The 14,267-nt window shown below is 49.7% G+C and overlaps 1 protein-coding gene across 3 annotated transcripts in view; it reads left to right on the top strand.

Annotated features, from left to right (window-relative positions):
• Positions 1-14,267, top strand: part of SUN2 (Sad1 and UNC84 domain containing 2) — a 304,040-nt gene that overhangs the window by 229,901 nt on the left and 59,872 nt on the right. The gene's annotated exons all lie outside the window — the stretch shown is intronic.

Below are 14,267 nucleotides of genomic sequence, written 5' to 3'. Positions count from 1 at the left end.
CACTTTAGTTCAGAAACCATACTGTGCAAATTTTGTCCCAATGAATTAATGAAATAAACTTCATTTCAAATGTTTAACATGTGCTAAATTAATTCAATAAAGTGTAAAAAAGCTCATTTGATTACTTCATCTCAAAGTACTCTGAAAAAACATGAGTTATGGTTTTCATGCAAGTGAAAAGCAGCATCAGGTAATCTATAGAAATAAAGTGTAGCGCTAAAACATATCTTAGTGCCGGTTCACACTCTTGCGGCTGCGGCGATCGCATGTAATATCGTGCACTGCTCCTTCATTACATGCGATCGGCTGTGCGGTGCGAATTCAGACATACACTTTGTATGGCTAAATTCGCACTGCACCCGCACAAAAGTCGCACAGGACCCTTTTTTTCAGCCGCATCAGGATCGGATCGCACAGTGGTTCACACTTGTGCGATCCGATCCTGTGCGAACTGTAAAGATCACACTGCGATATGCGATCAAACTGGGGGTGTCGTTAACATTTCATTGACACCCCCAGCGTATCGCATATGGCAGTGTGAACTGCCAAGGGTGCGTTTGCGATGCGGGAACAGGCTGCAAATTCGCAGCCTTCCCGCATCGCATAAGTGTGACCCGACACTTAAAGTGTAAAAACTTGGTGTAATCCACACATGTAAATATCAAATATACAGAAAAACATGCAAAATAATAAAAGAAAAAAAAATATATATATATATATATATATATATATATATATATATATATATATATACACACACACAGTATCTCATTGGAGTGGTAGAGGACTCCAGTGGCAACATGTGAAGCTCTGGTGAACTCCATGCCCAAGAGGGTTAAGGCAGTGCTGGAATAAATGGTGGCCACACAAAATATTGACACGTTGGGCCCAATTTGGACATGTGAGGGGTGTACTCACTTTTGTTTGATATTTTGTGTGTGTGTGTGTGTGTATGTATATGTGTGTGTATATATATATATATATATATATATATATATATATAATATGTATATGTGATAGATATATATATATATATATATATATATATATATATATATATAAACAATATTCCAATTCATGTGATGAATAAATATGAATCCTTGAATCCCGGTGCAATCCCGTTGTTTATGGATGTCAGCGATCACAATTCGTGTAAAGGGGAATTGAAGCTTGGTACGCGTTGTACTACCCCTCTTCAGGCTGTTGTGCGGTTGTCCCTCGACGCATGCGCAGTGCAATCATCAGATCGGCGCATGCATGTCGGGTGATATTCAGAATGAGGTTTCAGTCACACATATCAATTCCGAAGACGAGGCGTGGTGCGCACGCGATAATGTCATTCTACTCAGTACTTCCTATGATTCATGAGCCAGGCTGTTTATCAATTATTTTACCAAGCTGTTTAAACACGCAATGACCGGGGTGGATGCATGCCCCAGATGATGTCTTAAAAGATGAAATACGTCCAGGTTTCAGTGCTATCCAGGCCATTGCGTTCCAGATGTCTATTCTTTCTTTGTTGGCTATTGTAACAAGCGTTTGCTCATTTATGGGATTTAACTATTCTACTTTTTTTAAATAAATTCTGTGGCTTCAGTTTTACACTATGCTGAGGCTTCTTGTATTTTTATGGTCCTATGGAATACATGATACACTCAACTGAGAGGTAACACTATTGTGAGATTGAGATGTGAGACCCTCAGAATTGTCTGCTGACCACCATATTCTTCATTTATACAAGCGTGGTTGACTCATTGCTACAGTACCTGAGTCCCTATACTCCGGTAAGCGTAATATCTCCTTTGGAGTTGGATGATCACTTATGGGTGGTTGTTAAACGAATTGTGATCACTGACATATATAAACATTGGGATCACACCGGGATTCATATTTCTCTATTGTCCATCGACAGACGCAGCCTGATCTTCATCAGCTGAATGGGTTATGATGCCCCCTGCAGGAGTAGTCTAGGCAGTACAAAACTTTTGTACATGCCCACGGGGCTGTCCCCGCAGGCATAACCCACCCACACTCAGCACACCAGTTTGTTTCTGCCTAGAGAAGGAGTAGAACCTGGGTTTCCTGCTGGGACTCCGGTCTCAGTTTTTTTATTCTTTTCAGAATATTTTTATTTTATTTCTCTTTACTCACTTGCTAGCTAGTGTCAGGGGATTTCTCCTGGTGATCTACAAGCAATGACAATTGGGGCCTGAGTCGCAGCGTACCCCTCGGCTGGCAGCACCCCCACTTTGGGTGGGAGTAGGTCTGCCCGGAACGGAGCCCACCTGGTCCATGGTATGGTAAGTAAATGTGACCCCCTTGCCCCTGGTGGCCTTGGGGGGGGGGGGGATGTGGGCCCTCTCCTGGGGATAATGGGACCTGTGCCTCCTAAAAGATCCCCCCTGGCCTGCCCGGTACCTGGCCTGTGTGCCTATGTCCCTCTTTTTCCGTTCCCCCGGGGTGCTATGTGACTGGGGCGCCCTGAGGGGGTAGCATGGTACCTTGTGGCTTGCTGGTTCCAGTTTTGGGTCCTTGAGGCCTTCATGGTGTCGGTCCTTGGCCGCATGGCAAGTTGTGGGCGCCGCCATCTTAGGTGTGGGCAATGTACTGAATTCTCCCATTGACTTGTATGGAGCAGCCATTTTCCCTGAGCTTCCTATTGCAATGTATTGGCAACCATGTTTGTGTATCCTCTGTACTGCATTGAGCAGCATGACCTTGTACATCACTTCCTGTGCTTCCTGCTGCTGGCCGAGGTCCTTTCCTGTCTCTTCTCCATGCTGCTGAGGATGATCAGGAGGTTTTTTTTATTCTCTGGACATATCCCTGCACACTCTGCTGTTAGTGTAGTTTAAAGGGGAACTCTGCAGACCACTGCGATCGTTGGTGGGAACCGCGATCAGCGACACTTCTTAAAGCGACACTACTCCCATTTTTAAAAATTTTATGGAGTCCCAGACTGTGAATTCACCCTCAGACCCACTCTGTGCGACTCCCGGACAGTACGGATTGCAGTCGCTGGCCACAATTTCAGCAGCTCTGGAAAGCCTGGCAACCAAAGTTGATTTTGTCATGAAAAAGGTTAATAGTCGGGAAACGGCCGCTGCCTTCTCCATCTTTGGTGGTGTCCTCTGATTCAGAGGCTGATGTGGTTACCCCGGACGCCCCCCTCCTTGAAGGGTCGATGTCCTCGCAGTCAGATGCTGAAGAGGTCTTCAGCTGCAGCGTGGGAACACGGTTTGGTGGAAGCCCTGAATTTTTCAGTGCGGGAAACTTTAAAATTGGCTGATGAGCCCACCCTGGCAGGGACGCGGGTGGGTTTTCGCTCTGGCAAGACTCAAAAATCTGGCAAGGTTTTTCCTTGTCCTGACACCTTTCATGATATTGTTAATGAGCAATGGCGGCGCGTTAAGCACGTGTTAGTGGTGCCAAACCACTTTAAATGCCGGTATCCTTTTGCTGATACGGTTTCCAACGGTTGGACGGTGCCACCTAAAGTGGACAACCTTGTTTCCAGATTGAATAAATCTACTATTGTGCCTGTGGAAGATTCCCCGGTTTTTACGGATCCGATGGACAGGCGGGTGGAATCCCTTTCTCGCCATCTTCACGTGTTGGCGGGTTCCATTTTGAAACCTGTTTTTGTGTCTTTTTTTAGTTTCACAGACTGTTACGGAATGGATTAGGGCCCTGAAGGGGTCTTTTGACCCTCAAATAGTTCTTCCGGAACAGCTGGAACTTTTGGACCAGGTGGCCCAGGCACTCCTGTGTGATGCGTCCCTGGATGCAGCTCCCCTGGTGGCTGTGGGGATTGCCTTACGATGCATGGCTTGGCTGAAGAGCTGGTCGGATGACCAAGCTTCCAAGAAAGCCCTGACAGGTCTCCCTTTTTTGGGAGAACGTTTGTTGGGTCACTCCTCTCATGAGTTGATCAAAGGTCTGACTGGCGGGAAGAGTACTCTTCTTCCTCAATTCTCCAAAGGTAAAACATCCCGTATTAAGCGGGGTCCTTCCTTTACTGCTCACAGACGTTTTCTTTTCGTGCCTCCGGGGCTTAAGAAAAGGATAAACCATTCAGAGCTTCTGGCGGGGCTAAAAAGCATTGGAGCAAGCCCAAAGCCAGACAAGTCCTCTTCAGCATGAAGGGGCGCCCTCACCGGTCTCAAGGGTGGGAGGACATCTGCGCTTCTTTTGGGAACCCTGGGATTCCTTCCTTCAAGGCAATTTGGTTAGCGAGCTGGTTTGTTCCGGGTACAAGATAGAATTTTGGTCTCGGCTGGGGGACAGATTTTTTCAGTCAAATCTTCACCTGTCTCTGGAGTGTTTGAAGGATCTTTGGGCAGCTGTGTAGGATCTCCTGGCTCAAGGAGTGATCGTGCCGGTTCCGCCGCAGGAACGATCTCAGGGTTTCTATTCAACCTGTTCATGGTACCCAGAAAGGAGGGCAAGGGGCATCCCATCCTGGATCGCAAGTCTCTGAACCGCTTTGTGCGGGTGCAGAATTTTTAAATGGAGTCCATTCGGTCAGTGGTTGCATCCTTGAACTAGGGGGATTTTATGGCCTCCATAGATATCAAGGATGCGTCTCTCCATGTCCCCATATTCGAGGGACATTAGCGATTCCTCCGCTTTGTGGTGGCAGAGGAGCATTATCAATTTTTGGCGTTACCCTTTGGTCTCGCTTCCACTCCCAGAGTCTTTACCAAGGTCATAGCCCCTGTGCTGGCCTTGTTACGTCAGCAAGGTATCTGTTGCGAGCAGTCACCTATTCGGATCCGTTGGGCAACATCTCCATTAGGGTTCAGACCCTTCAGGAATTCGGGTGGACGGTGTGACAGGAAGTCAGGTAAATCTGTGGGTGTTGTCACAGACGGGAGATACATTTCTGCCTTGTTTAGACAATTCACCAATTACTATCAGGTGTCGGCTGCAGAGGTAGCCAGAAAGGTTTAAGGAAGTTGGAAAGCTTCAGCTATTCAGAATGAGGCAATTAAGGTCTCTATAAGTTATCCAGAGAATGACTACTGATTGCTGCATCCTGAGGCTTTGTGCGTTAAGGAGAGCAGTGAGCTGAGAAAGACTTCTGAAGGTGAGGTGGTGTTGACTTTTTCTGTGTGAAAGGAAAACAAATGGACTATTGGTTTTCTGCTGTATGACCAGCAGTGTCTGCCCAGCAGTAGGTTGGGACATACTCCATAGGTAGGTTCCTGTGTTGTGTTGTGAAGTTAGACGCCCCAAGTGGCCAGGGTTTATTTTAGGTTTGTATGATTTATGCTGTTTGGATGCTTGCACTTGTTTCCAGCAAATTGGAAGAATAAACCATAGACCATTGTTTTCAACCACTCCTCGGCTGTCTCTCTGTGTAGCGAGCCCACCCAAGGGGTCACCCACACCCGCTACCGAGCTAACCCCTTACAACGGTCAATTTCCAGAAATCTGCTCTGACGCCATCCGTACGAGTCCCTTATCTGGGGCTGACTCTCGAATCTGCTCTGGCGAGAGTCTTTCTTCCCTTAGACAAGCTTCAGAAACTGCAAAGGGCGATCCGGTTGCTGATGGAAACCGATCAGACTTCCTTGCGGACTTGCATGAGGGCTCTGGGCTTGATGGTGTCGACCTTCAAAGCAGTCCCGTTTGCTCAGTTTACCTCGAGACCTTTGCAGAAGGAGATTCTGGCAAAGTGGAACAGGGATCCTCGGTCATTGGACCAGAAGATTAGTTTGAGCCATCTCATGAAGTCGGCTCTATCCTGGTGGATCCAGTCACCTGTTCTGGGCCAGGGCAAGTCTTTCCTACTGTTGTTTTGGACAGTGGTGACCACGGATGCCAGTCTGTCGCGCTGGGGTGGAGGTCTAGGGAAACTTTGTGCCCAGGGGACCTTGGCAGCACAGGAGTACTCCTTGCTGATCAATATTCTGGAGCTAAGAGCCATCAAACTATGACTGCTCCATTGGATGAGTCGGCTTCACGGCTCTCCAGTTCGGATACGGTCGGACAATGCCATGGCTGTGGCTTACATCAATCATCAATGGGGGGACCAAGAGTGCCCTGGCGGCCAAGGAGGTGGCCGAGAATCTGGTTTGAGCGAAAGCCAATGATCCAGCTCTTTCCTCAGTCCACATTCCGTGTGTGGAGAATTGGCAGGCGGATTACCTGAGTCGCCAGGTGTTGGATCAAGGGGAATGGTCCCTCCATCCGGAAGTGTTTCACCTCCTGTGTGCCCGGTGGGGGACTCTGGAGGTGGATCTGTTTGCGTCTCGTCTCAACAGAAAAGTTCAGCGGATTGTGGCCAGGTCTCGGGATCCTCTGGCTGACGCCACAGACGCTCTGGTGGCCCCTTGGAGCCGATATTGCCTCATTTTTCCCTTCCCTCCGCTCCTACTCCTGCCAAGGTTTCTTCACCGGGTGGCAGTGGAAGGCATTCCGGTCGTTCTGGTGGCACTAGACTGGCCTCGGCGGTCTTGGTACGCAGAACTGGTAAAACTGGTCGGGGATCCTCCATGGCGACTTCCTCTACGGGAAGATCTGCTGTCCCAAGGCTGGCTTTAACGGCTTGGCTGTTGAAAGCAAGGTGTCCATGGATAGAGGTCTTTCTGATTCCGTGATTCCTACCCTTTTATAGGCCAGGAAGTCTACATCTAGGAAGATCTATCATTGTACGTGGAAATCGTAGATTTCTTGGTGTGAGCTGCACCCTCGCTTGTTTTCTATAGCTAGGGTTTTGGCCTTTTTACAAAAGGGGTTGAGCAGCGCTTGGTGTTGGGTACAGCTAGGGTTTTGGCCTTTTTACAAAAGGGGTTAAGCAGCGCTTGGTGTTGGGTACTATCAAGAGCCAGGTTTCGGCCTTGGCTATTTACTTCCAAGGTCTGTTGGCTGCTCATAGTTTGATTCGCACCTGCATTCAGGGGGTGCGTCATCTGGCCCCTCCGAGGAGATCCCTGTTACCACCGTGGGATCTTAATATGGTTTTGTCTGTTCTTCAAAAGCCTCCTTTTGAGAATATTAGTGAGATTTCTATGCTTTCCTTGTCGCAGAAGGTTGCCTTCCTAGTGGAGTCTGAGTTGGCGTTGGTGTCCTGTCGTTCACCTTATTTGGTGATCCACAGGGATAAAGTGGTCCTCCAACCTAATCCGTCCTTTCTTCCTAAGGTGGTGTTGGATTTTCACCTGAATGAAGACATTGTGTTGCTTTCCTTATGTCCTAACCCTAAACATCACAAGGAAGTTGCTTTGCACTGTCTGGACGTGGTTCGGGGGATAAGGGTTTATCTGACGGTTACTGAGTCCTTCAGGAAGTTCGGACTCTTTTTGTGCTTCCGGACGGTCCTCGCAAGGGTTTGGCTACGTCTGCTGCGACCATTTCGAGATGGATCAAGCAGACAGTTGTTCAGGCTTATTTGATTAAGGGTCAGGTTCCTCCTTTCCCTGTGAAGGCGCATTCTACTAGAGCGCTGAGTGCCTCTTGGGCTTTTCACCATCAGGCCTCTGTTGTACAAGTTTGTAAGGCAGCGACTTGGTCGTCTGTGCGCAACTTTTCCACATTTTACAAGGTGGATTTGTTGACTTCTTCGGATGCCTCTTTTTGCCGCTAGGTTTTGCAAGCTGCTGTTTCATAATAGAATGTTTGTTTGTACTTCTCTTCAGGGTCTTTTATCTGGGTGAGCTCCTCTTGTTTGGTTGAGCTCCATGTTGCGCAGTTGGCTACGTTTAGCCTTTTGGAGTTGATGTTACTGTCTGGTTGCGTTTTCCCACCCCTCATGCCTCTACTGCTTTGGGATGTCCCACTCAGCTCATGGAGATGAGGCTGCGTCTGTTGATGGACGATAGAGAAAATAGGATTTTTGTAAGATCTTACTGTAAAATCTTTTTCTCTGATGTCCATCGACAGTTTGGGGTGGGTTCTTTTAACTTCACTGCTTTTAAACTAAACTGATGTGCTGGGTTGTGCATTGGGGATTTATGCCTGGAGAGACAGCCCCCTGGGCGTGTGTATTCAAATTTTCCTGCCTAGACTACTCCTGATGGGAGGAGCATAAACCCACTCAGCTCATGGAGATGAGGCTGTGTCTGCCAATTTTACGGTAAGATCTTACAAAAATCCAATTTTTTTCCTCCAAGGTAATAATCATACACCCCTTGACATCTGGATTCTGTTGTAGGAGAGCTGCACTGGCAAAAAGCAGGGGGATAAAGGACACCCTAAACGCCATTGTTTAGGCCCACTTTTCTTCAGTGTTCTTTGTTGCAAGAATTTTATCCCATTAAGTATCATGTAGTATGGAGCACAGCTTAGTAAACTTGGCTATTTTAAAATTGAATGCTCATGTCCTAATCTCATGCCTTGTTTAATATGCCTCATGCCTTATATAATTTATGGCAAATGTATTGGCTCTGTGGTCACGTTTACCTAAATTATCCCTTCCCATCTGTGGTGGTTGCTAAGAAGCGGAGAGCCACTGGCTTTCTAATGACCAGCCTAAACAGGAGGCAAGAACTTTTAGCAGCAATATTAATACTGCTGTTACCTGTATCCCTTCCCACTGAAGTCAGAGGTTCTCCTTGGCAAGTGGGCGAGCATCTCATGTTCGTAACAGGCAAAATTTGGACCAAATTCCACTTTGGTCCAAAGCCAAAAGTAAAAATCTGCACTTATGTGGACAGTCTGCACTTGTCCCTTACCCACCCAAATACTTCCCCCTAAAAGAATGAAAAAAAAAAAAAACACTCTTCTTTCTCAAAATGAACTTCCAAAAATCAGAAGAAATGGTTTGTACGATGATTCCCCAAAAAATAAATAGCCTTAAAAAACAACTATAAATTTGAATTGGCAACTAGAGCGAATAAGTATATAAGCACTCTCATTCCAGCCAATCTAAAGGAAACCTTAGCCCTGAACTTCCCACCTCTCCTTTTAAAGTGTGAAATCCTTATTTTGCCAGCTGGTTCCTTGGTTTAGTCACTGCAACATCCTTAAAATGACATTTTTTCTGAAATTTCTCCATCTACTTCTGAACCTACCATTTCATATTCTGCCTCTCTATCTTGGATCAGTCAGTTGAATATTCTCCAAACTCCTGTGAACCAATAAATGATTCTAAGGCTCCATGTACACGGGACGTTAGAAAAAACGTCCTGCAAAGCTATTTCTGACGCCGGGAAAAAGCAGCTGTTAAACGTGCTTTCAGTAGCTTTTTCCATTTGCGTTATTGCACATTTGGCCACGTTGCTTTTAGCAGCGTTTTTCTGCCTCCATTCAAAATCAATGGTTCCCTATGGGAGCCTATTGATTTGACCAATGCACTGTGAGAATCTTGAGGGGGAACTCCACGCCAAAAATGGGGAAAAAACTGCTTGGGGGTCCCCCCCAGGTTCCAAACCAGGCCCTTCGGGTCCGGTATGGAATTTGAGGGTAGCCCCACGCCGAAAAAACGGCGTGGGGTACCCCCCCAAAATCCATACCAGACCCTTATCCGAGCATGCAGCCCGGCAGACCAGGAAAGGGGAGGGGACGAGCGAGCGGCCCCACCCCCCCTGGACCACACCAGGCCACATGCCTTCAACATGGGGGGGTGTTGGTGCTTTGGGGCAGGGGGAGCTCTGCACCCCTCACCTCAAAGCACCTCGCCCCCATGTTGATGAGGACAAGGGCCTCATCCCCACAACCCTGGCCAGTGGTTGTGGGGGTCTGCGGGCAGGGGGCTCATCGGAATCTGGAAGCTCCCTTTAACACTGTACCCCTACTCATTCACCACATAAAAGGCAGTGTATGGAAATAACGACAGGAGACGTTTTGGAAAATTTATTAAAAATCTTCATCCGGCTCTTCTTGTCTTCTCCTCTCCGCTTTTCTCTTACGTCCTCTGACAGTTGCCGCCCACTCAGTCTTCACCAATGGGTATTGACCTCTTATCCATAGGAGCAAGCTAGGCATAAGACTTGTTAAAACAAAGAAATTTACATAGACACACCTATGGGGGCTGTCCCACTGGTCCAATACCCCCCTGCTATCAGCATTCCCAACTCAGTTTGTCTTCTACCTAGTTAGGAGTAAGATAGACTCTCCCTGTGCTGGGGCTACAGTCTCAGCCTTCTTCTATTTTATTACTTTTATTTTATGCTAAGTGTTTTTTTTCTTGCACCACTAGCTTTTTATTTGTTCCTGCGCCTAGTTAGTCGGATCTTCGGAAGACTACGGCATTTGCGGAGCTGGGAATCGGACTGGTCGTCTTGGTGCTCCAGGACAGAGGGCCTTATGGAATCCCGGCCCGCCATCGAGCGTTTACCAGGCTATGCGTACGCCCTGGCCTCGCAAACGACCTGTCCCTGTCCTCAGGGACGAAAGCCAGCGAGGTGGCCACCTTGCTTGGACGTCTCAACTGCGGTTCCGTGCGTTACTAGAGTCCTGCGTTTTTTTGCTGACGGCACCCCCACCATCTGGGGTGGAAGGCTTCCCGTCGATGAGAGGCGCCCACGCCATCTGGTACAGTAAGTACAGTCTGTGTGGGGCCTCTGTCTGGGGATGGCAGTCTGCTAGGTCTGTGGTATCCCTCATGTCTGTGTGTCTGGAGCTCGCCTTACTCCCGATCCCTGCGGAGGCTCTACCGCGTCTAGGACGCTATGTGGGGGGTTGTGGGGGTCCCTGCCTTGGGTGACACTGTTGTGACTGTGTTTGGGTGCAGACATGCATGGGCGAACCGCTGCGGTGTAAAAAACCACGGGTCCGCCATTTTAGGTGTGGGCAGCTGCTTAGCTTCACTATGGGCACTTCTGCAGCCCAAAGCATGTAGTGTTTTTTGGCGCCTTCGGGCGCCATCTTGCATGTGGCAATGTGTTCTTTTCAGTGCACATGTCGGCGGCCATATTCCCGGAGCCTCCCATTGCTTTCTATGGGCAACCATTTTCCCTTAGCCTGAGTCCTGTTCAGCCTCATGCGGTGTGACATCACTTCGTTTCTCATACAGAGGAGATCGTCAGCCAGCGTGGTAACACTTGTGGGGGTCTGTTCTTGCTGTTTTCTGGGGAATATCTCTAGCTATCAGCTTTATTCCTCCCTCAGGGGTCTTTCTGTATAGTCCTTCATAGCGGTGTACTGCGGTGGGATCGCCGTGCGTTTTAAAGGGCCAGCGCCAAAAAAGTTATTTTTATGGAGTCCCAGGACAGCAAATTTCCCCCAGCTTTGGTGGATGATTCAGGCTCCTCTGAATCATCTACACTTACTGCTGCACTTGCGACTTTAGCGTCCAAACTGGATCTTTTGATGGCTGAACGGGATTCTAGAAAAAGGCCTAGGTTTTCTCACTCTTCTGATTCTGAATCTGACATGGCTGCCGTAGATAGTGTGCCCCTTGAGGGGTCTCATTCCTCCCAGTCTGAAGGGGAGGTGGAGGACGAGGAGGGGGATGATTACCCCCCTGGGGCGGCCAGAGAACGCGCTGCTATGTCTGCGCTGATTACTGCTGTGAAAGATACACTACATTTAGAGGATGAGCCCAACCTTCCAGGTAAGTGGTCCTCCTTTGGGACCCGCAGATCCCAAAAAGCAGCGCAGGTGTTTCCTTGCCCCGCTGAGTTTCACGAGACGGTGAATGAACAATGGCGCAATTTGAAGCGCAATTTTGTGGTACCAAAACGGTTTCAACTGCGTTACCCCTTTGGGTCTCCTACGGATTTGCGCTGGTCTGTGGCCCCTAAAGTGGATCACACGGTGTCCAGATTGAACAGGGCCACTCTGGTACCCACTGAGGATTCTCCGGTGTTTAGGGACCCTACGGATAGGTGGTTGGAATCCCTCGCCCGCCACACCTATATGGTGGCGGGTTCCTTGCTGAAACCTATTTTCTTCTCCGTCATGGTGTCTCAGGCTGTGGCAGATTGGACTAAGGTGCTTAGGCGCACCCCCGTGGCTGATTCTGCCCCCCCCTACTACTTTGGAGATGGTGGACCAGATAAGTCAGGCGGTTATGTACCTGTGTGACGCGGCCTTAGATGAGGCCCCTTTAGCCGCACGCCTGTCCGGTGTCGTGGTGCTTAACCGTCGCCTGGTTTGGCTAAAAAGCTGGTCGGCTGACCAGACTTCCAGGAAGACCGTGTCTGACATCCCTTATGCGGGGATTCGTCTTTTTGGGGAATCCCTGGACGAATTGGTTAAAGGAGTCACTGGGGGCAAGAGCACTCTGCTGCCCCAGAATCCTAAGGGTACGTTTTTCCGCGGTAAGCGGGCCCTTCCTAGTTTAAACCAAACCAGGGGTCCTTTCATGCTTTCAAAGTACAGGACAAGGGGAAACCCTTCTAAGGCCATGGCGGCCAGAGGAAGCCTTGGGCGGGCAAGTCAAAAGCTGCCCAGGCTGGAGCGGCGGCCCAGTCCGCCTCAACCTGAAGGGACGCCCTCACCAGTTCCAGGGGTGGGGGGATGTCTGCACGGTTTTCTCGAACCTTGGCTGCTCCAGATTCCGGACAGGTGGGTTCAGGAAATCATTCGATCAGGTTACAAGATCGAATTCCTTTCATGGCCAGCGGACTGGTTCTTTCCCTCAAATCTTCATTTGACCCCAGATAGTTTGCAGGATCTTCATCGGGCGGTTCAAGATCTTCTCGCCCAGGGGGTGATAGTCCTGGTGCTGCATCGGGACAGATTTCGGGGGTTTTACTCAAATCTGTTCACTGTGCCCAGAAAGGAGGGCAAGGTGTGTCCAATTCTGGACTTGAAAGCTCTGAACCTCTTCTTGCGCGTTCAAAAATTCCGCATGGAAATCGCTCCGTTTGGTGGTAGCCTCCCTGAACCCAGTAGATTTCCTGGTTTCCATCGACCTCAAGGATGCGTATTTACACATCCCCATATTTGAGGGTCATCAGAGGTACCTCCAATTCGCAATCGCGGAGGAACACTATCCGTTTGTGGCGTTACCTTTCGGCCTCGATTCGGCTCCAAGGGTGTTTACCAAAGTGCTGGCTCCTGTTTTGGCCCTGTTACGGGCACAGGGAATTGCGATCTTGGGATATCTGGACGATCTCCTGTTAAGGTCGAGCGCCAGTCAGAGCCTGCTGCGCGATCTGTCCACTACGGTTCAGACGCTCCAGGAGTTCGGGTGGACCATCAACGTTCAGAAGTCGACTTTGTTTCCTTCGGTTCGTCTCCCCTACCTGGGGATGGTCCTGGACTCCGCCCAAGTGAAGGTGTTTCTACCGGAGGACAAGCTCCGGACCCTGCAGAACGAGGTCAGGTCCCTCAGGGACAACGAGTCATCGTCGCTCAGGACCTGTATGCGGTCCCTGGGGTCGATGGTGTCGGCCTTCGAAGGCGATACCGTTTGCACAGTTTCACACACGGTCTCTCCAGGCGGAGATACTGGCCAGATGGGACAGACTTCCTCAGTCCTTGGACCTGAGGGTATCTTTGAGTCGCCTGACCAGAGAGGATCTTCTGTGGTGGCTCCAGTCTCCGGCCGTAGCGGAAGGGAAGTCCTTCCGGCCGTTGTTGTGGACGGTGATTACCACGGATAACAGCCTGTCGGGCTGGGGTGGCGTTCTGGGCATGCTGTCTGCCCAGGGCACTTGGTCGGAGAAGGAATCCTCCCTGCCGATAAACATCTTGGAATTGCGAGCGATCAGGCTGTGCCTGCTCCATTGGTCGGTTCATCTTCGGGGCCGCCCTGTACGGGTGCAGACGGACAATGCCACTGCGGTGGCCTACATCAATCGCCAAAGGGGCACCAGGAGTGCCAGGGCGGCCCAGGAAGTGACCAGAATTCTGTCTTGGGCCAAGACACATGTCCCCGGCGATCTCGGCAGTTCACATTCCGGGTGTGGAGAATTGGCAGGCCGATTATCTGAGCCGCCAGACCCTGGACCAGGGGGAATGGTCCCTACACCCGGAGGTGTTTCAAATGCTGTGTGCGAGATGGAGATCCCCAGATGTGGATCTGTTCGCGTCCAGGCTAAACAACAAGGTGGTTCGTGGCAAGAACGCGCGATCCTCTGGGAGACGCCTTGGATGCGCTGGTGGTACCTTGGAATCAGTATCGTCTGATTTATGCCTTCACCCCGATCCAGTTGTTGTCCAGGTTCCTTCGCAGGTTGGTCTCGGAACCGAAGTTAGTGATTCTGGTGGCCCCGGATTGGCCGCGCCGGTCTTGGTATGCGGACATCATGCAACTGGTGGTCGAGCCTCCCTGGTGGCTCCCGTTACGAGACGATCTGCTGTCTCAGGGGCCGATATTCCATCCTGCTTTACAGTCGCTGGCTTTAACGGCATGGCTGTTGAAAGCCAGG

Source organism: Pelophylax lessonae, assembly GCF_965119305.1.
Source record: "Pelophylax lessonae genome assembly, chromosome: 8".
In the NCBI taxonomy this organism is placed as follows: Eukaryota; Metazoa; Chordata; class Amphibia; order Anura; family Ranidae; genus Pelophylax; species Pelophylax lessonae.
The sequence above is the reverse complement of the archived record's forward strand: the minus strand, read 5'-3'. Positions and strand labels throughout refer to the sequence as shown.